Here is a 22,370-nt window from a genome sequence, read left to right on the forward strand (position 1 = left end):
TATTCATAGTATGCACACTGTAAAAAAAATCGGCCGGCTTGAAATATTAGATCATGACATTAACTCGACACAATGGCGCAACGAAGGGGGTACAAATCCTCTGCAAAGCCTTGAGAAAAATACAAAACTCTCGATAACTTTTTCGAAGGGACGTATCTGCTATCTAACCAATGCATTAGCTTGCCAGCATTTTGATATTGAGAATGAACACTACCCAAGCAACATTGCAAGTTCTATCGTGGTTTTATAGCAGTCTACAAGTCCAAATCATGGTCTACAGAACTCTCATAAAACCCAAATTGTTACTTGGGTAGTTCCACGCGCCTTTTATTGGTTCTCTGTTCAATTACAGCTGTCTTTGCAATTACGGGATACCAACCACGGAGGTTCAATCATGCTCATGTTCATGCTCACCTCAATCACTTCTTCTGTTGATTTTCTGTCCCAAGTAACAGTTTCGGTTTTATAAGGGTTCTGTAGACCATGATTTAGACTTGTAGCATGCTTTAAAACCTCCATAAAACTTGCAATGCTACTTGGGGTTGCTGTCCAACAATGCACCTCCACTTACCACACTTACATACGCACTGTTAACCGAGTTGCTATCATTCAGAATTTTGTCCTGATTTAGCTTTTCTCTGTTCTGTTTTGCTCTTCGTCCGGTTACTTTCTTTTCCGGGTCCTCCGCTTGATTAACAACATGTGGACGGTCGATCATATTCATGCTTAACGTTCCTCCGCTTGGGACAGGAATTCATCCGGTGCCCCTTCATTTTGCATAAGTAACACTTGTTTTTATGCCCGTAGTAAAGTATATCCAATTGAGGAAGTGATGTGATGAGGGATTACACTAGTTTACAAATAAAAGTTGAAAAAATGAACTTGAATCTTTGACCAATGATTATGTAAAATCGTGCGCTGAATCCAAAAATGAAGTTCAAAAAATCTCAGTAGGATTGTTTTCGAAATACAGCTAAAAAATGAAAATTTACTTTAAAAACACTAAACTTTTAAAAATTTACTTTAAAAACACTTTACTAAAATACAAATATCTCCGGTTGAAATGAAACTATATCAATTATTTTAACGCCAAATTAAAGATAAGAATTTTCCTTCAATCGTCTGAACATCAATTGTCAGTGAGATTAGTGGAATTGTTGTTAATTAATAGTTTGTTAATTACATTTTTTATAATTTGCATTTTTTCCAGAAAAAAAAAAAGAATTTCTGCTAAGTTTTTAAGCAGTTTCATAAACATGTTTGTAGTGGTTGTACCACTAATCTCACTGACAAAATGGTGTCCATATATACGAAATCAAATTTCATCACCTTTAGTTTGACGTTAAAATAATTAACATTACTTCATTATAATCGGAGATATTTGTATTTTAGTAAAAATATTTTTTAAGTTTTCTAGCTATAGCTTGAAAAATATTTGACTGAGATTTTTTTGGACTACATTTTTGAGTTCAGCGCAAGATTTTACATGGGAAATGACCATCAGCGTAAAAAGTTCAAATATGCTGTAAACTAATGTTATCTTTCTCACGACCACATAAACCCTCGTACACCTGTATCCATGTCAAGTCGCAGCTGCGCGAAGAATTTCCGCTGAACAACACGCCTAACTTTCCCGTATATCCCAAAGACCAACGCTAGATTACGATATGGGACCTCTAATGGTAGATCATATATTTGCAATTATTGAGCGTTACTCCCCGCAAGCGACATGCATATACTTTCTATCCACATGATTGAAAATTAAATCTTCAGAGTTATAAGTATCCATCATAGATTCTTCAGACATAAACGTAATGAAACGTGCATCAGGAGTGTCCGCATCCAGCGCACAATGGGATTTTTTTTTTTCAAAAAAAAAGGCATTCAATTCAATATCTCAAAATGCCGCTGGATATGATGGGATATTCATACATCAAAAGTAAGATTTTTTTTCTAGAAATCGAATGTCTAGGTGGTTGTGCACGACAAGAATCATTTTCGGGTAATTTGAGGCAAAAATAAGACATTTTACTCTAATTTTTAGTGCCTACAATTAATAAAACCAGTTTAATTTCAAATCTAAGATTATCCTTCATAATTGTATGAATCGAATTGAAGAAAGGACTTCAAATTCTTAAAATTCAGCAGAACCATTTTCAGTAAAAACAATAAAAATATGTAAACATACTACATTTGGTTGGGGTTTTAGATGCAAACTGAATAAATCACATCATTTCTAAACGTAAGCCCTGAGGAATCGAATGAAAGAGATTTATTTCTGGTAAAAATACGGGAAGTTAGGATTTAACTATCGCGTATATTCTCCCTTCGTTTAATTTTAAGCTACTCTTGGCATAAACAGTGAAATTGTTTACAAGCTTGCATACAAAATTGCTAATTTACGCGATATTGCGCTTAAATTTACACGAAATATAGCATAAAAATATGCCAAATCTAGCGTTAATTTTATGTGCGCTATATCTCGTAGAAATTTACATGAATGAATCGAACGGTGTAGGTTTTGCCCTCGAAGACCCCGATTTTATCATTAAATGACTAATATTTATGATTTAATTATCATAATATTATTTTAAATTTGATACATACGATTATGAAGGACAATCTTAGCTTGGAAATGAATCTGGTTCTATTAAAATCGATTGACATTTCACTTAGTATCGACTAAACACAAATCTAGGCACTATAAAACAGGGTAAAATTCCTTATTTTTGACTTAAGCTTCCCCAAAATGATTCGTGCCGTGTACAACCACCTAGACATTTGAGCTAACTTTTGAAGTCTAAATATCCCATCATGTCCAGCGGCGTTTTAAGATATTGAGTTAAATACCTTTTATAAAAAAAAAATCCCATTGTGTAGTATCTTGCCTCAGGTGGTTTAAGTTTTATCACTGTCTGTCCAATGTTTGAATGATATCCAACCAATTACGATTATCTTTTCGTGCTACGTTACGGGATTTAAGATCTACCACCGATTCCTAGTCCTGACTACATCAAACGAGGGGAATAGGATTTTTCAGTAATCAAAGGAACACATCTTAGTCTTTGTTACTTTTTATGCCTTGTTGATAGTGACAAGACTCGGCTTTGTCTATCGAGGATGATCTTGATACAAGGAAAACATGAGCTAGTTAGTCTTCATCTTTGTGATTCCTAATATTCTATTCGATTTTCCTAGTTTGAAGTGATTAAGACTAGGGTTCTGATGCATGGTCATTATCGGTGTCATTCCTTAATTTTTTTTTGCTAAGGAATTCAATTTTGACTGACAAAGGGGTGCACAGATAAAAAATTTGAATTTTAATTGTGATGTAAACATTCATTCACGTAAACTTAAATTTAATTTCACACAACCGAGCAAACTTGTAAACAATGTTGTTTACAAAGATGGTCTTTTGTATACAATATTTGCTACATTGCATGAATTGTGCTAGAACTTTACATGATATATAATGTAAACTTATATGATATATGACGCTCCATTTGTGTGCATCATATTGAACAGAAATTTACACTACTTTTCGAACTGTGTGCGTCTTTTAAGGCTGTTTCAACACTCCGAAGGCTATTAATAGCGGGACCTTTCAGTTAGAGTTGAATCCTTGCGATAAATGCAAGAATGACAACTGTAAAAAAATTGAATACTTCATCATTTCTCAATAGCGATGGAGTAATACGACATGCATTAAACTAAGGAGACAGGATATAGGGTAGAGAACTACTTCGGCCTAATCGCACATTTCGGGCCTATCGAGCAGAAAACTTCAAATAAATCCATGATTTCAGAGTTAACAAGTCAATTATGCGTTTGGTACGATACTTTAGTTAATAAGCTACCATACGAAGTCAATGAGAACGCGTGATATGAAGGTTTGCACCCATTATTCCCAAAAACAAAAGAAGCGCTCCGACCGAATCAATTTTTATCTTCATCCGATAGACCGAACTGAATTCATTGGCGTTTCAATTGCGTTTCAATGCATTAGGCCGAGTTTAGAATCCGTAGGCCGAGTTTGGCGTCCAGAAGCAGTGTTAGATTTTTGACAATATCTCAACGATTGGTTTCTCCTTTTCAAATCTTACGGTACGTACGGAAAGGTAAATAAATTTGGAAGCCATCAGTAATAACAACATTCCGTTAGGTGCTAAACTGCGCTAGATTAAGAAAGATGAAGTGCAGGTTGTGCTTAATAGGCCGGAAATGGGGTAGTTAACCCTACTACAATAGATTACTGGTCGCAGTGGTGGTAGCTCCCGCACAGAGGAAAAAAACAAATTCTTTGCACAGAAAATCCACAGCTTTACACTTCCAACAAATCTAAGCCAAAATTCGCGAAAGCCAGGGTGAAGAATTTCCGAGCATTGACCCTTGCGATTAAAATGTTGCTATTCTTTACTACCATTACCCGTCGTCGCAGCCAAGTGTTTCAATTCAAATTAGATAATTATCTCATTTTCACAGCACCTTGCTTACCTCAACCGAAACTCTTCATCATACATGAGCGCGCGATAAAACTTGTTTCAACCTCCCACCGACCGGCCGGTTGAACGCTTTTTGCTCTGTCGCGATTCCCGTTAACTGTTGAATGGAATAATTTATGATTTGTTTTGATGAGCTACGTGATACGAGAGGCGTTTCTAGAGCCGTTCTAACGTGTGGAGCTAGAGAATTGAAACTATTAAAATCCACTATCAAACAGATGGAGATTTTGAGAGCTAATCCATTTCCTTCTTCTTTTCATTTCTTCCAGGTATGTGTTGGGAGCTTTGCAGTTATTTCATCAGTATATCAAACGGGTAAACGATGTTTTAACACCTTCAATTGTGAGTAATGCTGTAAAATGTCCATCGGCTAACTTTTATTGAACAGTGATATTTTTTTATAACTTTAATGAATCATAACAAACATGTGTGTGTGCGTGTATTTTTTGAAGAAGAAAAATAGAATGAAGAATCTATATCGTAACACTTTCCATCAATCTACGAGGCTCCATAAAAACGAGTTTCTCTGGTCCAGTTTTTCTACTAATTTTTTACTCTTCGCTTGACTAATTCTGTCTTTGTTTATGCCAACTTGAGTGCTCAGTTTGACATCATTCATCTTTGGACCGATATTTTTGTGTGGACAGATAGTGAGCACGGTGTTATTTTATTTTCAGACTGTGAAATTAGGACCATAGAAAAGCAAATAGAAATTTTTGGTTTCATGAAAAAAATATTGACTGTCGATAAATCTCTGTTAAACTTTCCATCAACATGACGAACTTGCAACAAATAATAAATTCGTGTTAAAAAAAAACAATCGTTTTACATCCATTAATAATGGCTAAAACCATGCATATGAACATATATTTCCCATTATCTTAAAACGAATATCTGATCCATTGTCGAATTCATAACAAATCTGGGTCAAGAATTAGCTTCTCCTTGTTCGTCGCTCATTTATTATCTGATTCTCATTTGCATTTCCTAACTGTTCAAACAATCACAATACACACCGTTAGGGTCCAGGTGCACGGAATTGGGATAAATTTTTAATCACCTTACCACATTAGTTCACATCTTCCCCAACTCCAGAAATGCTCGCCAGCCACATACCACAGAATCATTCACTAATGTTCATAATATGCTAATCAAAACCCGTCTCAGTGGGCGAGAGGGCAGAATTATGTCGATCACTTATTTCGCTACGTTACGGAGGCCCTATAGGAATGCACTGTTAAATGGAGGATTCACATAGAAATGACCCGCTCTGCTGCCATTGGAAAACGCAAAACACAAGCTACCGTGGCGTTTCGAATGGTTCATTTTGCCCGTTTCTTCAAATTCCTACTCCATTCAAATCAAGATCAAAACCGTTCAAGACAGAACCGGGACGAGCTGCTCACGCCTCTGCGTGATTATACATATTTGAACAATATAGACAAGCTTCCCAACAAATCCGCTATTAAAACTCTACCTCGTGCTGGTTAAGCTTTTTGTTTTGATGCTTCTGCAGCCCCCCGCCGAAGGTGCAAAAGTTCAAGTTCATGCGGGATAGAAGCGGGATGATTTTGCACAATCGATTGATTGTCAGGTTCTTGAAATGCTTTTCCTCAGTTTCGCCTCGACGATGGACGTGAGATGGACACTTCAATTGACTATGGCAGCTAAAACTAACTGTAAAGTCTATTGGAAAACAGAAAACGATAGTCCGCGCAGGCGGTTGAGATTTCCTGAGCGGACAGGAAGGAATGGAAAACTTTTACTCCCAAACAGGGCATTCACGGAACGATCGCATCATAGATAGGTCACTCGGACAGTATGCCTCCTCCCCCTGGCGGAGAGGGGCCGCAAGTGTTTCTCTCACTCTCTTTCTCTGCACTGTTAATGGCCATTATCTATTATGCTCTGGCGATGAGGATGCTGACAACGACAACGACAGCAGCGACGACGGTGGCTAGACAAGTTTTTGCACTCCAGACTTGGCAACTTTCATGTACGAAAGTTGCAAACGACTCCGGCTCGGGAAGATCTGATTTACGATGTCCTAGTTGTGTCATGAAGAAGGCATGTTTATGTTTGTTTTTTTTTTATGGTTTATTGCATTGTAAATATTTAGATAAACATATTCGTTTATGCTAACGCTAAGTTTGCTTGGACGCATTCAAAACTAAATGGCTCGACTTCAAAGGCATCGTGGTTTAAATCAATATCATGCTGATGGCGGTAGGCTTGGCCTCAGTTCCCGGGGAGATTTTTTTCCTGATGTTAATTTTTGCTGAATTTTCTGGGCCTCAAGTGATCCATTTTTGGAAACACACTATCGTTTTTATGATGCCTAAAATGAAAACGTGCAAAAACACGGAATGCTGCTATATTTCAAAATGTTTCGTTTGATAAAACAGCAAAGGATCGAAATTATAATCATATTCGTTAGATAGAGTAATAAGAAACGTTAGCCCCGTAGGTAGGTAGATCACCTTTTTGTGGTACGTTACGAGATGTAAGATCTACTAGGGGAACAGGATTTTTCAGTAATCAAAGGAACACATCTTAGTCCTTGTTACTTTTATGCCTTGTTGATAGTGACAAGACTCGCATTTGTCCACCGAGGATGATCTTGAAACAAGGAAAATATTAGTTAGTTAATCTTCATCTATGTGATTCCTAATCTTCTATTCGTTGTTCTCTAGTTTGAAGTGATTAAGACTAGGATTCTGATGCAAGGTTATTATCGGTGTCATTCCTTAATTTGTTGCTAAGGAATCCAATTTTGACTGACAAAGGGGCGCGCCTTAGGAGGGTGTTTCAACACTCCGAAGGGTATAAATAGCGGGATCTTTCAATTAGAATCTAGTTGTGCTAGTTGTGAAGAACACGATTTTTAGAAGGGTTTTTGATCTATAATTTCTATCCTACTAATCACAACCCCCGCTTTACCTCCCTCTTTCGATCGGATTTGAACTATAAAATGTAATGTTTCTACTAAAGATGCCATCTTAACAGGGTTGCTCCAACTCACTTGCTATAAAAACTGGGTTTTGGAATTTTAAAGTCGTTAAATGTTATAATGATATTTTGTACTTGTAAGTTCCAAGAAGAGGTTGTACAGTAAGTTTTAAACACATAAAATCTATCAATTTAACTTTCAGAGCGTCACAGTAATCGATTTTAAGATTTGTGAGCGTTCACTTGTGAACGCAGCATTGACAGGTTTCACGAATCAAACACATCCTTTACAACCTCTTCTTGTAACTTACAAGTATAAATTATCATTATAACGTCTAATGATTTCATAATTCCGAAAAACAATGTTTTAATAGCAAGTGAGTGGAAGCAAGCCTGCATCTAAATTTATATCCCTTTCCATATGTACAGTAGGATTTGATAAGGAATCATCAATTGTATATATTTGGTTAAAAGTACATCACTACTTTTCCATTCCAAATTCGTCCTACGTATTTCAATTCCGCCCCCGTGCTTAGAATAGGGTATCTAAGGACTTAAGCTGTTCGCTGCCCTATTAGAAAAAACGTATTATTGATTTGTACACAGTGAAATCTTCTTCTCATTCTGCACATTTATAGTTTATTGCTTAAAGACTGGAACACGCAAAAATTGGTCGACAAAAAATTGTTTCGTTCAGTCAAAATCCATATCACAAAAATGTTCTTATTTTTCTTATGGTAGTTCAATTCATATATTTAAAGAAAAAAAATGTTCGTTTATTCTTTTGGTTTGCCAAATCTGAATGGCCGTGCCTTCCGCTTAACCCCTTCCATTACATTTTGCACAGTGGTCTCATCGACCTTATTCGCCGCCGAACGCCAGTTAGATTAAAACTGCTGCTCGTTTTCCATGGATTTATTAGTTTTTTTTTTTGAGATTCCGTTTAACCAAGGCCCAATATCATTAGATAGGAAGGAGTTCTGGGCTGTTGGCAGGGTTGTGGTGTTTAGGTACCACAACCACGTTGTTCGCATCGTACCACTCGATTGCCTTTTTCCCATAGTGGCAGCTTGCCAAGTCCGGCCAGAACAGCACAGGTCTATTATGTTGCTTTAGGAATGGTAGCAGCCGCTTTTTAGACCACACGTGCATATGACCTGACAGACAAGATATTTTTTCGGGAACTTCGATAGTTTCATGGTTTTTAAAATTCCAGCCACCTTCCCTTTTCCTGATACGGTATAAAACTCCTGTCTCGGAAGCTGTTTGAAATCCGCCATCATATAAGTTTCGTCGTCCACGACGACACAGTCGAGCTTTGTGAGCAGAATCGTATACAGCTTTCGGGACCGCTGCTTTGCCGACGTGTTTTGTTTGTAATCTCGGTTCGCCACCTTCACCTTCTTAAACGTCGACAACCAGGCTCGTTTCTTGGCCCGCTGCACAGTAGTATGGGAGACATTGAGCTTGCCAGCGACGTCTCGGATGGAGTGGTTAGAATTCCGCTTATATTTCATCGCCACCTTCTTCGTCGTCGCTGCCACGTCCGGATTACGATTGCCGCCGCTTCCAGGCTTCCTGGTGGTCGACAAACGCTCTCCGAACACTTTTAAAACGTTTGTCACGGTCGATTTGGCCACATCCAGCAATTTTGCCAGCTTGACGTGTGAAAACGTCGGATTCTCCTGCCGCGCGAGCAAAATTTTGACACGCTGCTCCTCTTGCTTGGACGTCATTTTGAAAACTGGAGAGCAAACGGTGAAAACTGATCATAGCAACCATTGTATACACACTCAACTTCAAAATGCAGCATTTCAGTTTTATTATGCATTTTTTACAGAAATGCACCAATTTGAAGTTGTCCATTATTGGCTCGAATGAGCTCCAAATTGCAGTGATAGCGGAAAAATCGAAGGAAGCAGTTTTCGAGTCATTCATTACGTCAACTGAAACAAGTATTTTCTTCAAATGAAATGAACTGATGAACTTGACGAACGAAACAAGCGATAGCCAAGTCATGTTTAACAGAAGGAATGTTCATCGTGACTCAAAAACAAGAAACACAATGACTTACACGAAAATGATACTGCTCGAAATGAAGCGATTCTGCGGCGAGTTCATTTTCTTTTCATTGTTTTGAAATTGCACAAACCTGGTGGCAGTACAATCATACTCTATGCCCAGGGAAGTCGAGAAATATTCCAACCCGAAAAATTCCTAGACCGGACCGGGAATCGAACCCAGCATGGCCATGTAGCTGCACCCTTACCAACTGAGCTAAGCGAGGCACAGTGAAATCATTGCACAGTGAGCCAGGAATTAAGTCTAGCAGGAAACAATTAATAACGCTCTGGGATTACATCCAATTCAGTTGACGTCGTCAGCAATCGGTTTTATCAACCCCTTCCACAGTTGTTAATTGAGAGCTTTCTAAGCATGTACACAATTTTTGCATTAGTAGTATTGTGTGGCTAGTACGGTGTAGGGCCTTTGGGTTGAATGAGGTCGAATGGCATTTGGCCAAATAACATTAGACCGAATACCATTAGGCCGATGGTCAATAGGCCAAATCGATCATTAGACCGAAAGTCATCAGGCCGAAAATAGAAAAGTGATAGATTGAACTCAGAATTTATAAGATACTATAATCTCGTCATTCTATGTATTGAAAAACACTGCTAGACTTATGAAACGGATGTCATCCGAATGTTTATAAAAAAGGTTTTCTAAATGCACTTAGCACTATTTGTCTATTCACTACCTTCACTTAAACTAGTTTTTTACTACATTACTCTTCAAAACTCACGAACTGACTGCCTGAAGCTCCTAGCTAAGACCATCTCGAAGTCTAGCTTCCTAATCTAGATTGCTTAGGTCAGCTGAGAACCGTCGTTAGCGCCGTAATGTGTCCGGTTTAATCTTCACGTTCTAGGTGCCGGGTTACGATCGTCGCTGCAATGTCGTTTGCCGGTGATGGGAACTACTATGAAGAATCGATGAGCTGGTCGTTTGCCGGTGATGGGAACTACGATGAAGAATCGATGAGCTGGTCAGATGTCCGTGCTTTGAAGTATAAACAAAATTCGCTGGACAAATGTTCTATGCGTAGAAATACTTCATGGTTCAGGATCTTGTACATAACTCTAGATCTCATTTCAAGTGAAAAAAAAATGGATTGCGTACTTGATTCTAATTATACCAAAACCGACTTGGAAAACTATTCAAGATTCCAATTTTGATGACAGAAAATAGAAACTCGGTATCATGCATACATAAACATTTTCAGCTCAGGAATTTTAGCCTACGATTTTTCATAGCTAACTTCTCCTTCTTTCACACATGAGCATTACATTCGAGTTTAAATTATTTTATCTAAGATTTGAAAATGAGGGGATCTTTCGAGCTAAATTGAAGTAATAATTTTTGACATCTTGGATGACATATGCACCATGACTTCTTTTTGCAGCTATCGGAACACTACAGATGCCAGATGATGAAAAAGGAACAATTATGAAAATTTCGGCCTAGTAAACCATTCGGCCTAGTGAACCATTCGGGCCATAATCAGAAGTTAATATTCACTATGCTTATTTTTGAGCGATATGGGGAACCAGCGCAAACTACTAGATTCGTTACAGGTTACCAGGGATGGAAAATCATTTACATTCATTTCGTGCATTCATTTACATTCATTTGCCTCTAACTTTTTTCATCAACTGAATTCCGTAATATAGTATTTGAAGCTAAATATGTATCTCTTATGCATGATGAATCAGAGCGATAAGAACCCATCATTGTTTTTCAGTGAATGTAAATTGCATTCACTGAAAAACAATAGCATGGTCTGCCAGCTCTATTTCGTCATGCAAAACAGATTCAGATTTTAGTTATTAACAAAAGTTGTAGTTAATATTAAGAGCTACTAAAGCTTCATACATCATTTTTCGGAATTCTGTTGATGAAAATAGTTAGAGGCAAATGAATGTAAATGAATGCACGAAATGAATGTAAATGATTTTCCATCCCTGCAGGTTACAATTCTGAACACAACCCTACATTTAATCATATTTTTTTATACACAGAATAAAATCTGAAACTAAATGGTGATGTAAACCATCCATGCATTCAAATATTCATTTATGTAAACTTACTTTTCACGTAGATTAGCAACTTGCAAGAAATTTTGCTAACAAAGATGAACGGTTGCATGGATATGCAATGGATTGTTTGGATTGTTTCATTAAATTTCTCAGAACAATACATGATTTATAATGTAAACTTATATGATATGTGACGCTGCATTTATTTTTACCATAGTAACAGTATTTTACACTACTTTTTCAAACTGTGTACTTATGATTCATCCGACATTTGTAATTATTAATGAATAGAATAATTAAATATTGAACATACATGCGTGTCAGAAGAATCGAACCAACTAAAGTCATTCTCACCTCTATTCTGCGAGTCGTGTGACCGTATGTCTCTAGTGAGATGACATAAGTCACGTCTTATGAGATAAATCTCCGTGCAAATAAAGTAGAGAGTCACCTCATTCGACATGACTTTTGTCACCTTATTAGTCATAGAAAGTCACAAGAGTCGCTGAATACACCTCATTGTCCCTAAAGCCGTTTTATCTCTTTTGTTTACCAATCAGAGTCTATGGAATGTCTAGGGCTACACAGCAAAAAATTCTTAATTTTATTTGTGATGTAAACATTCCTTTACGTTAGCATGTACACTCAAATCTTTTTTTACACGGGGGATACGTACCGTGTAAAAAAAAAACCGTGTAAAAAAAACCTACGAGATTTTGATTTTTCGCATGCTTAAATGTTTTAAAAAAATCGGATTTTGATGCTATTTGTAATTAAAGCATGATATAGTCCGTACAGACATGTTTTAAAAATTTCTGTATTTACACCAAAAATTGTGATTTTTTTTAAGTATGTCATTAGATTACCTATAGCTTGAAACGGATAATGTGATTGGAATCAAGTCGATAGGTTGTATCGTTGTCGATAAATCGTTAAAAACGTACCGTGTAAATCGTGGAAAACCGTGTAAAAATAACCATGTAAAAAAAACCGCGTAAAAAAACCGTGTAAAAAAAAACTTCAGTGTACTTTATTTCACGCAAACGAGCAACTTGTAAGCAATGTTGTTTACAAATATGGGCTTCTGTATAGAGTATTTTCAGCATTCCATTTTTTCCAGATTTTTACACGTTTTAAAACGTAAACTTATATGATATGTGATGCTCCATTTTTGTGCATCATATTGAACAGAAATTTACACTACTTTTTCAAACTGTGTAGTGCCACGTAGTTCTACAAAATTTCACACAATTTAAACGACAAGTTTTGGAGATTTAGGTGATTATGTATTATGGGACATCTTTCACCTAACTACACAGTTAAAACAAGTAGTGTACATTTTCGTTACTATGATGCACATAAAAAGAGCGTCATATATCATACAAATCATATATGTATATCGTGGAAATTTCAACATCAATCTAACTGAAAGAAACAACTCTAACTCCATTGAACTCGAAAGAAATAAGCATGTACATATGAAGTAGTAAAATAAATCAGTATTGAATTTTTTTCGAACCGACCTTGAAATCGAAACCAGTTTTATAATGTTGTGTAGGTATTCCAAATTTACCGAATTGTTTCATCGGACCCCATTTTCTAAATAATTTGTCACAAAAGCCACCTTGATTTGCGCTCGAACTGGGTTTTACGTTTATTTTAGTATTCATTTAAATATATTAGTTAATACGACTTTATGTTCACCTAGCCACAATCTTCTTTTCTTTCGAACCCATCCATGTTTACTCCCACAAAACATCAATAGAAAATATAAACCCTGGACTTTTCCCTCCGGGTGTACATTAGAAAAGAACTGTTATTTCCAGACTTCGTGCTCGCAAGCTCACTAGACTCCACTGTTGGGTGTTTGTGTGTTTTTACCCGTAGTATCCCGCAAAATCTCTTGTAGCCCGCAGCCTCATCATGCTGTGGAAAAAAAGAAGAACCAGTTCTCTATGTGACAGCTAAATTACTCGCGCTGTAATTTGCCTCTAAACTATTTTACACGCCATCGGCCGTCGTGAACGGTTTTGCCCTTTCCCGGAGGCAATTGTGGCAAGTTCCTGCAAGCTGCTGCTGTCTAAGCAAGAAATATCGGGTTCCGATGGATGGTGTGGAGAAAGAAGAAAGACTCTCCAATAGGTTGCAGCACGCGGTTATGCTTCTTACGCCGGCGGGAATTCCTCAATGCAGCACAATTGCACTTTGCGCGCAAAACAGTGTAAAAAGGGGCAAGCGGTTCATAAATATTCCCATGAACTTGTCACCGTTTCAATTAGTCCGCTGTACCGGTCTGGTTTACGTTTCCACGCTGTTGCTACTTTCGTAGGGCCAACAATGTTGTTCGGTAGGAATAGGTACCTGTACATGCTGTGCGCAAAGGTCTCTCTCCGCCGATCAGCAAATACATGCGGTCGATTGTCACGGCCATGGCCACAGAGTAACTGCTACATCGTTCGCAAAGGGGCAACCCACAGATGAACGAGAGAAAATTAATGTCTCCGATGGCAAATAATAGTTGACCAATTGAAAGCCCCGCAAAACGTTCCATTTTCAATCTCTTTCGAACTGTTGAGACCTGTGGAGGATGGTTACTGGTTAGTCGGGCTCGGTATGGAGTATAATAAATTGTTGCTTTGACTTTCCAAGTGGCTCTGTGATTACTGTTTACTGACCGAAGATCTCCGATAAATCATCAAATAGGAGCGAACTGCTGCAATGGAATACAATCGGCCGGAACCGATGACAAATTATACGAATGATTGGTGGAACAAATTAAAGGGTGATTACAGGCGACCTTGTGATGGGTGATTAAATATGAGAGAAAATTTATAGAATCTCTAATTAACATTGTTGATATATTTTGTCAAACAAAATCATCTGTGGGTATGTGGGTAGATGGCTTAGTAAAAATAAACTATTAATCAATGTCATACCAATTTTATAGTCAACAGCTCTCTCTCTCTCTCTCTGAGATGGTTTTATGTGGGTTCTGAATGAATGCTTTAAAACCTCGATAAAACTTGCAATGTTGCTTGAGATGGATAGCTAAGTATTTGGTACAGTAATTTGGAGCTTTTGATAAAACTTAGTAATAAATCTATGAAATCTAATATAAAAGAAACCTAAATATAAAGAAAATATAAAATATAAAGATTTCGAAGCCCCTTCATATATTCCAGCCCTATCGTAATCACAACCAATGCTCTTCTGTTGTGGACGGCTTTGGAGAGTTAAAATTACTTCACAGCATAAATTTAAATATTCTATTTTCTTCTGTATAGTTAGAAAGTTATGAGCAAAACTTTTTAAATATAAATGTTCCGTCTAATACTTGCTCCACTTCGAATCCAGTCACAACAAATCACTTCTATTTTAACGATGGCTTGACGTAGATGACCGCGTTAGGAGTAAAGGTTTTCGCCCTAGGTGACAGCTTGTCTTGCCTTGAGCTGGACTCAGGTTAAAGTATTGCCAACTTGCTTAATTTTCTTGTTGATGCTCCACCACCACGGGCCTGCGTTTGATGCAATGTCCTGTCGGGATGAGTCCTTTCAGAATATGAAGTACTCCTACCTCCACTCACGTTCCTGAATTTTGGTTGATTTCGGCTTCTGATGACATCGACGATGAAGCTCAGCATTCAAGAGTCAGTTGTAATGCCACTTAGCATGATTTCCCATAGTGCACCGAATCCCAGATGGATATTAATCCATACATTTAATTTATTAATTCAATATAAAATACACTTTGTAACTTAATGCTAACGTTGGGTGAACATGGATCATTGTGAAATTTGCGTGCCATTTAGAACCATAACAAATAACTTTTAAAATGTCCAGACAGTTGTGGACTAAGTGGCCGGTGCCTTACCTCAGATATCGGTTAATGAAGATCAGCAGCTTACGCGTGTTCTCCGCTGATGCACATCAAGTTTCACAGGCATATAACAGCACAGATTTCACGTTTTAATTGAAAATTCGGATTTCGGAACGTTGATCATTCTGGTTGGATCTCCAATTGTTATGTAAATTCGGAAAGGTAGCCCTTACTTACCTTACCAATGAGGCTAAGGCCTTGTTGTCCTCTGCTGTCCGCAGAAGTCGTCTCCACTCTACTCGCCATGGCCACGCTTCGCCAGCCTCGTAGTCTGCGAAGGGTCCGCAGGTCGCCTTCTAGTTGGTCGATCCACCTTGCCCGCTGCGCGCCTCTTCTTCTTGTTCCTGTTGGGTCGCTTTCTAGAACCATTTTCAATAGGTCTTCGTGCGGCATTCTTACGACGTGCCCAGCCCACTGTAGTCGCTCAATTTTCGCAATGTGGACGATGGATGGTTCTTCCAGCAGCTGGTGAAATTCGTGGTTCATTCGCCTCCTCCACGTTCCGTCATCCATCTGCTCTCCACCGTAGATGGTACGCAACACCTTCCGTTCGAAAACACCAAGGGTACGTTGATCCTCCACGAGCATAGTCCAGGTCTCGTGGCCGTAGAGGACCACCGGTCTAGTAGACAGTCAATTTCGTGCGGCGGTGAATTTTATACGACCGGAGACTGCTGGTATCATTTTCAGCGGTCACCAGTGAGCCCAAATACACGAACTCATCGACCACCTCGATTTCGTCACCGTCAATCTGAACTCGGGTGGAAGGCTAACATTGTCTTCTCTAGAACCTCTTCCTTTCATGTATTTTGTCTTTGATGCGTTGATGGCAAGTCCAATCCGCCTAGCTTCAGCCTTCAGTCTGATGAACGTTCCCGCCATCGTCTCAAAGTTCCGTGCCATGATGTCAATGTCATCGGTGAAGCCACAAAGCTGGATGGACTTCCTGAAGATCGTGCCACTCGTGTCTATCCCAGCTCTTTTGATCACACCTATTGAATAGCAGACACGAAAGTCCATCACCTTGCCGTAACCCCCTTTGAGATTCAACATCACTCGATCCATCGTCGCCTTGACCAATCGCGTCAGTTTATCCGGAAATCCGTATCCGTCCGGGATTGCAGTACCTAGTTCCGTTGCAGCAGAACTACCTATGGTGGAACGGATGTCCCTCCAGCCATCTTCAAGAGAAGCTGTGCCAAGCTGCTCTTCCGTGGGTAGTGCAACTTCCAGCTGCTGTGCGTAGTCCTGGGCAACTCCGGCGTCCCGTAGTTGCTCAATGTTGGGTCGCGGCGTTCGACTTCGACGTGTGTTATGCACCGTCGAGAGTTTTGAGCGCATGCATACTGCAACTAGGTAGTGGTCCGAATCTATGTTCGCACTGCGGTACGTGCGGACGTTGATAATGTCGGAGAAGAATTTCCCGTCGATTAGAACGTGATCGATTTGGTTTTCTGTGTGTTGTTGGTCAGGTGATCTCCAGGTGGCTTTGTGGATATCCTTGCGGGGGAAAAAGGAACTTCGAACTACCATACCCCGAGAGGCTGCAAAGTTCACGCAGCGTTGGCCGTTGTCGTTCGATACGACATGCAGGCTGTTTGGCCCTATTTCCGGTCTATACATTGCCTCCCGTCCTACCTGAGCGTTCATGTCGCCGATGACGATATTGACGTCCCGTTGCGAACAGCCGTCGTACACCTGCTCCAGCTGCGCATAGAACGCTTCTTTCTCGTCGTCGGGTCTCCCTTCGTGTGGGCAGTGTACGTTGATGATGATGTAGCTGAAGAAACGGCCCTTAATCCTCAACTTGCACATCCTCGCGTTGATCGGCTGCCAACCAATCACGCGTTAGCACATCTTACCAAGCACTACAAAGCCGGTTCCCCTTCCCGTTGGTTGTGCCACAGCTCTGGTAGAAAGTAGCCGCTCGATGCCCGCTTTTCCATACCTTTTGTCCCGTTCAGCAAAGTTCCTGCAGTGCTACGACTTCGAAGTTGCGTGGTTGAAGTTCATCATAGATTAACCTATCGCATTAACCTATGATTAACCTATGTTCCGAGTTTTCAATCGTAGTCCTTATTTCGTCACGTAGGTCTGTGCCGATTGTTCCGATCCGTATTTTTTTCTTCAGTATTTGCAATTTAATGTTTTTTTCCAGGGTGGCTTCTTGGGTCTGCCCCAACCCTCTGTCTCACCGGGGGACCATCGTGCACAGCTCTATTTAGAGTCCCACGCTGGCACTAGGACGGTGATCAGCCGCTCCTAACATGGATAACAGACGCCGTTTTGAGCCGTACCTCCATGGTGAACAGACGCTCAGGTTTGGTGAAGCATTTCCTCTACCACCGTACTATCGTTACCGCGTCAGTGTTCGCGTTGCACCTCTTCACTTTGCTATTGCCGGACTGGCAACATTGCCCAGGCTACGCCACCAAGCTGTGTCCATGTTTCAGCTGGTAGTCTTTTGTTATCATATGACTCGGGGAGGCGTGAAGTAGGAACTTGTGAGGACGGTGTTCCGCTCCTTCCAGGTTGTCAACTCACCATTTTGTAGCCTAAAAGGTAGCACTAGCCTTCTTGATTCATGTACCTATTTCGTGTTCTTCTGATCGTTATTTTAAAGAAATACCTTCGAAACGATGAACGCTAGCTGGCTCGTATGACCATTCTACACAACTGGGTAGATTAAAAAAACACTTGGCAATTTGTTTAAGTTCACTCGGCTGTCGATAGAAGCAAACCACTCTCAATGTGTGTCACGCGATCATCTGTTTACTCGGCAGCAACCATTGTGTGGTCCTCCTCATTGTTCTTCATCAGCAGTTCTTTCAGTCGATGCGTCGTGGACTTTGGAAAGCAACCGTTTCGTGATAAATGTGTGAGTACTGACCACGTTTTGCATCCATTGCTGCAATGGAAGCGCTCTGACCGTTGGCGAATCTACCATACAATGAAATCAGTGGAAGCGGCTCTCGGCACCTAATACATAGGCGCCAGATTCGGAAGAAGTGTTAGTTTGTTTACTAAAATGAACCATGCCCATTTTGTTATGGCATGTTTGCTATTAGAAATGCGCCTCGTGTTTATTAGCGAATTTCACATCAAAGATTGATTAATTGAGTAGGAAATCAGTTTGGCACGGCATTTGTGACCAGCATACACCTTCCGGTAGTATGAAACAGGTCAAAAACTGTTCAAATCCGCAGATAAAAATTTTTGTTTTGAATTTCTGTATAGCAAAATAGTGAACTTTTCGTGAACATTAACGGCAAAGAACTCACCAACACTGGGAGACCGTGAGTTCCTGCCCACCTGTCATAAAACCGTCTTGGAAGCGGCTCCCGTTCTGGTGGATGAGGCTTATTGGATAGCGGAAGATGAAATGTGTATTGTGTTGTACCTTTTGACTATAGTTTTAGGATGTATTGTTTAGTTAACAAGAATCCTCGGCTCTGTTAATGTTAATTTGGATGAGCCTTGTCAAATAAATCAATAATTAAAAAAAAAATGTTTAAGCATGCCCTTTTAAAGTTAAAGAGACGGATAGCTCATATAAATTTAACAGAAAAATCCTAGTAAAAAATTGATGTTTTCCTCACAGTTCTTCCTAGAACTCATTTGGGCTGAGTTTTTTAGAAGTTATCATCAAATTTAATCGGCCTTGAAAATTATACAAGGTCCCTAATGTGGATGTTTTTCAAATCTGTGATTGTGGAAATAACCTAGGAAAATACTCAATGGTCCGACACAATGTGTCTTCGTTTCAGGTTCATGAAAATTTCTTTAAGCATAATTAATGTTGAGCCCAGAATTCAAAAAATTTGTTCAAATTTTAAATTTGTGACAAACATCCATATTCCAGAACCAGAAAAAAAAAACAATTCAAGCCTCTGATTTTTTTAAATCTATTTTTTATGGAATATAAATCCGCTTAGGATTTATTTAGTTCGAAGATTGAAAAAAAGTAACGAGGAAAATTACATGTTTGCATGATAAAGTTTAATATATACTTTTTAAAAATCCTTAGACTTAGAATTCCCAGATTTTTCCAGGCAAAATAAAATTCCCTGAGGATTACCGTTTTTCCAGGTTTTTTCAGGTAGTAGACAACTTGAATTTCTTTAGTAGCTTTTTTTCTTCCTGATATGAGACAAATAAATATTTGTGGTTGATTTGAGTCCAATATGGAATAGCCTTAATTATCCTTCTATTGTTTGCAGGTTATTCTCTTTTTCGAACCAGGAAATTTTCATCGTCAGTGTTAAGAAATATTTTTCCAGAATGTGACCTAATGACTGTTTGACCTAATGACAATTTGGCCTAATGAACTTCATCCTAATAACCCAGAATCCACCCTAAGCATTCAATATAATCTCATAATAGATCCTGGTATAAATTAAAAGTACGGGCCATTTCCCCCGAAACACCAGGAACATGTTCTAATATGGTCAATAGGTCGGTCCTAGGTAATCAATATGGCCACATCAATATCGTAGCATTAAGATGCTCTACCTTTGACATATCGAGTTATAGAATCAAAATAAAACTACCTAGAACATTGACCAAAAAAGCCATCACATGTAGAAATATCGACTTGGAGAGTACGATTTATGGGAAAATGAAGGGACCGCAGAATCCATCGAGTTATAGAAAATATCGAGTTACAGAATATCGAGTTGTGGAAAGTTGATGGTATGTTCAAACAAAATGTGAGGAAAATTGTAAATAAAACGGGTTTGACCACAGTGGTAGTTTTATAAAATCAACTAAAACTCGACAATAAAGAGTTCTGGCAGGTTCAACGCCTTGAGGTTCATCATAATCTCAGGGACAGCTTTGTCCAAGGAACCAAGGTGCTAAAATGCTTAGTTCAACAGATACAAAACAAAACTTCTTTAACTTGAATCCACTGAACTGAAATTTTTCATCCACCTAGTAGGCCTTGTGTAGCTGAACAACTTTGCAGAACACATCAAATAGCTACGACGTCATCGCGAGGAAATGTTTCTCGCTTTTTTTTTTAATCATTCTATTGCAGAAATGGAGAATAACGCCTCATTTTATGGTGGAAAACGCTCCAGTGAGAGAACGATTTACTACATAGCATGGAGCGTTACTCTCAATTTTACTTTATTTATCCGTTTCCCTCAATATGACGGAGTGAAATGTCCCAAAAACGTATATCGAATATCTTAAGTTAGTGCACATACAATCACATGTTAACGAGCTGAAATAAACGACCCTCTGTTCGCCAATTTCGGTAATTGGAACTAACTATATGGCTTCGACTTCATCTGTGCAAAACCTACTCCCCAATGTGTTCCATTTTTGCTGATCTCAATTTAAGCGATAAGTTGGACATAGCTAAATTGTACACTGCTCTCCCATTCCATTCCACTTTCGATAAAACCAGAAGGTCGCACTAATCCCGGTTTTTCCAGTTAAAATCTAACAAAACCACTTCCGTCTTTCTCTCTACGAATCTCCAACTCCATCACTCCCGACCAGGTGCTGCAGCAGATAGAACCCTGAAACGCATACTCACATGTGCTCCAATAGGAAAGATCAAGAAGAAAGTCAACAACAACAACAACAACATCTTGGAAATGGGAGCAGCGAAATTATATAACAGTAAATGTGTTTCCTGTAAACATGTGACGCGTCGTGTGTGCATCAAGTTGTCGTGCATGGCTTTGGGGCGCCGACAACTGACCGCACTCCACAGTGTGTACTGGGCCTGTCCGATGGTAGCTTTGCTTTTCTTCTGTTTCCAATCATCGAGGGAGAGCACACAGTTGGTGATTTAATTTATTATAGTCTCGTCTAGAAATTGGTTTATGACCGAGAAGCTTTCTCTCTGAATCTCTGTCGACACATCGGGGGGCAAACTGGTTTGTTGATCTTGGCCTCACGGAGAAATGCGCCATTTTCTAATTATTATTCGGATACTTTTCCTGTATCGTGGATCGTAAAACCTGGGCGGTTTGTATGCTCTCGGTGAAAGGTTCTATCAGCGCGGCTAAAGGAAACCAGCCCCATAATCGTCAATTTTACTGCTATCATTATAGGTTGATGGCTTTTACCGACACTGCACGATGAGCTTCTGATGGCATAGAATGCGCTCTGCCGTGAAAGCATGGGCGGGAAATTAAATTGGCAAATTGATAGAGAACCACTGCCGTCTAATGGGAATATCGGATGGGACATGACTTCAGGCTTAGGGCTCTATGACATAATGATCAGGCAGAGTTACAATCGGCCTTTGAATGAATATTGATGAGAGTACAGTAATTCATACGGAGACAGCGACACACAAAGAAGAGGAAAAGAATAACTTTAATTTTAACTGGAATGACAGATGAGAGCTTGTCTGCTTCCAGGCGAAAAGAGGCGACAAGCTGATTAAAGGGAAAATTGTCCGTTTGGAATGGAGGAGAATGCAGCGAGGGGTGACCGTTAGATCTCTGCTTTAATTAAACTTTATCTGCATATGAGGTAATTGTTTTTAATGTGGGAATGGAAAACACAGTATTTATTTGAATCAACCTCTAGGAGAGGCATATGGAATGCATGCCTATGCAATTTTCGGTTTCGGGTTAACCGATTTCCATGACTATGGTCCTCCGTTTAAAAGTAGTAAACGGTTTACTGCCTCGATATTTGTGTGATCGAATTGAAGGAGGAAGTGACTTTCATAGATATAATACTAGAAACGCGGTTGAAATAAGAACACCACATTTCTTGACTTGTGCTTCACAAAATTCATTATATTATAAAGGAATAAATGTTTTCAATTCGATACCTAGACATATCAAACGTTCAGCAACACTTAGAGAATTTAAAACACACTGCATTTCACACGTTAAAACTGTCTTTTGAACAGTTATTCAGTGGTTTTTTTTATGAATTGACAAATTATGTATCTTGACGAAGTTATCTC

General features: G+C 39.1%; 1 protein-coding gene across 3 annotated transcripts in view; it reads left to right on the top strand.

Annotated features, from left to right (window-relative positions):
- mwh (multiple wing hairs) overlaps positions 1-22,370 on the top strand; it is a 357,850-nt gene that overhangs the window by 229,108 nt on the left and 106,372 nt on the right. The gene's annotated exons all lie outside the window — the stretch shown is intronic.

Source organism: Ochlerotatus camptorhynchus, unplaced genomic scaffold (assembly GCF_037179485.1).
Source record: "Ochlerotatus camptorhynchus isolate MF236.1 unplaced genomic scaffold, CSIRO-AGI_Acam_v1.1 ptg000324l, whole genome shotgun sequence".
Classification (NCBI taxonomy): Eukaryota; Metazoa; Arthropoda; class Insecta; order Diptera; family Culicidae; genus Ochlerotatus; species Ochlerotatus camptorhynchus.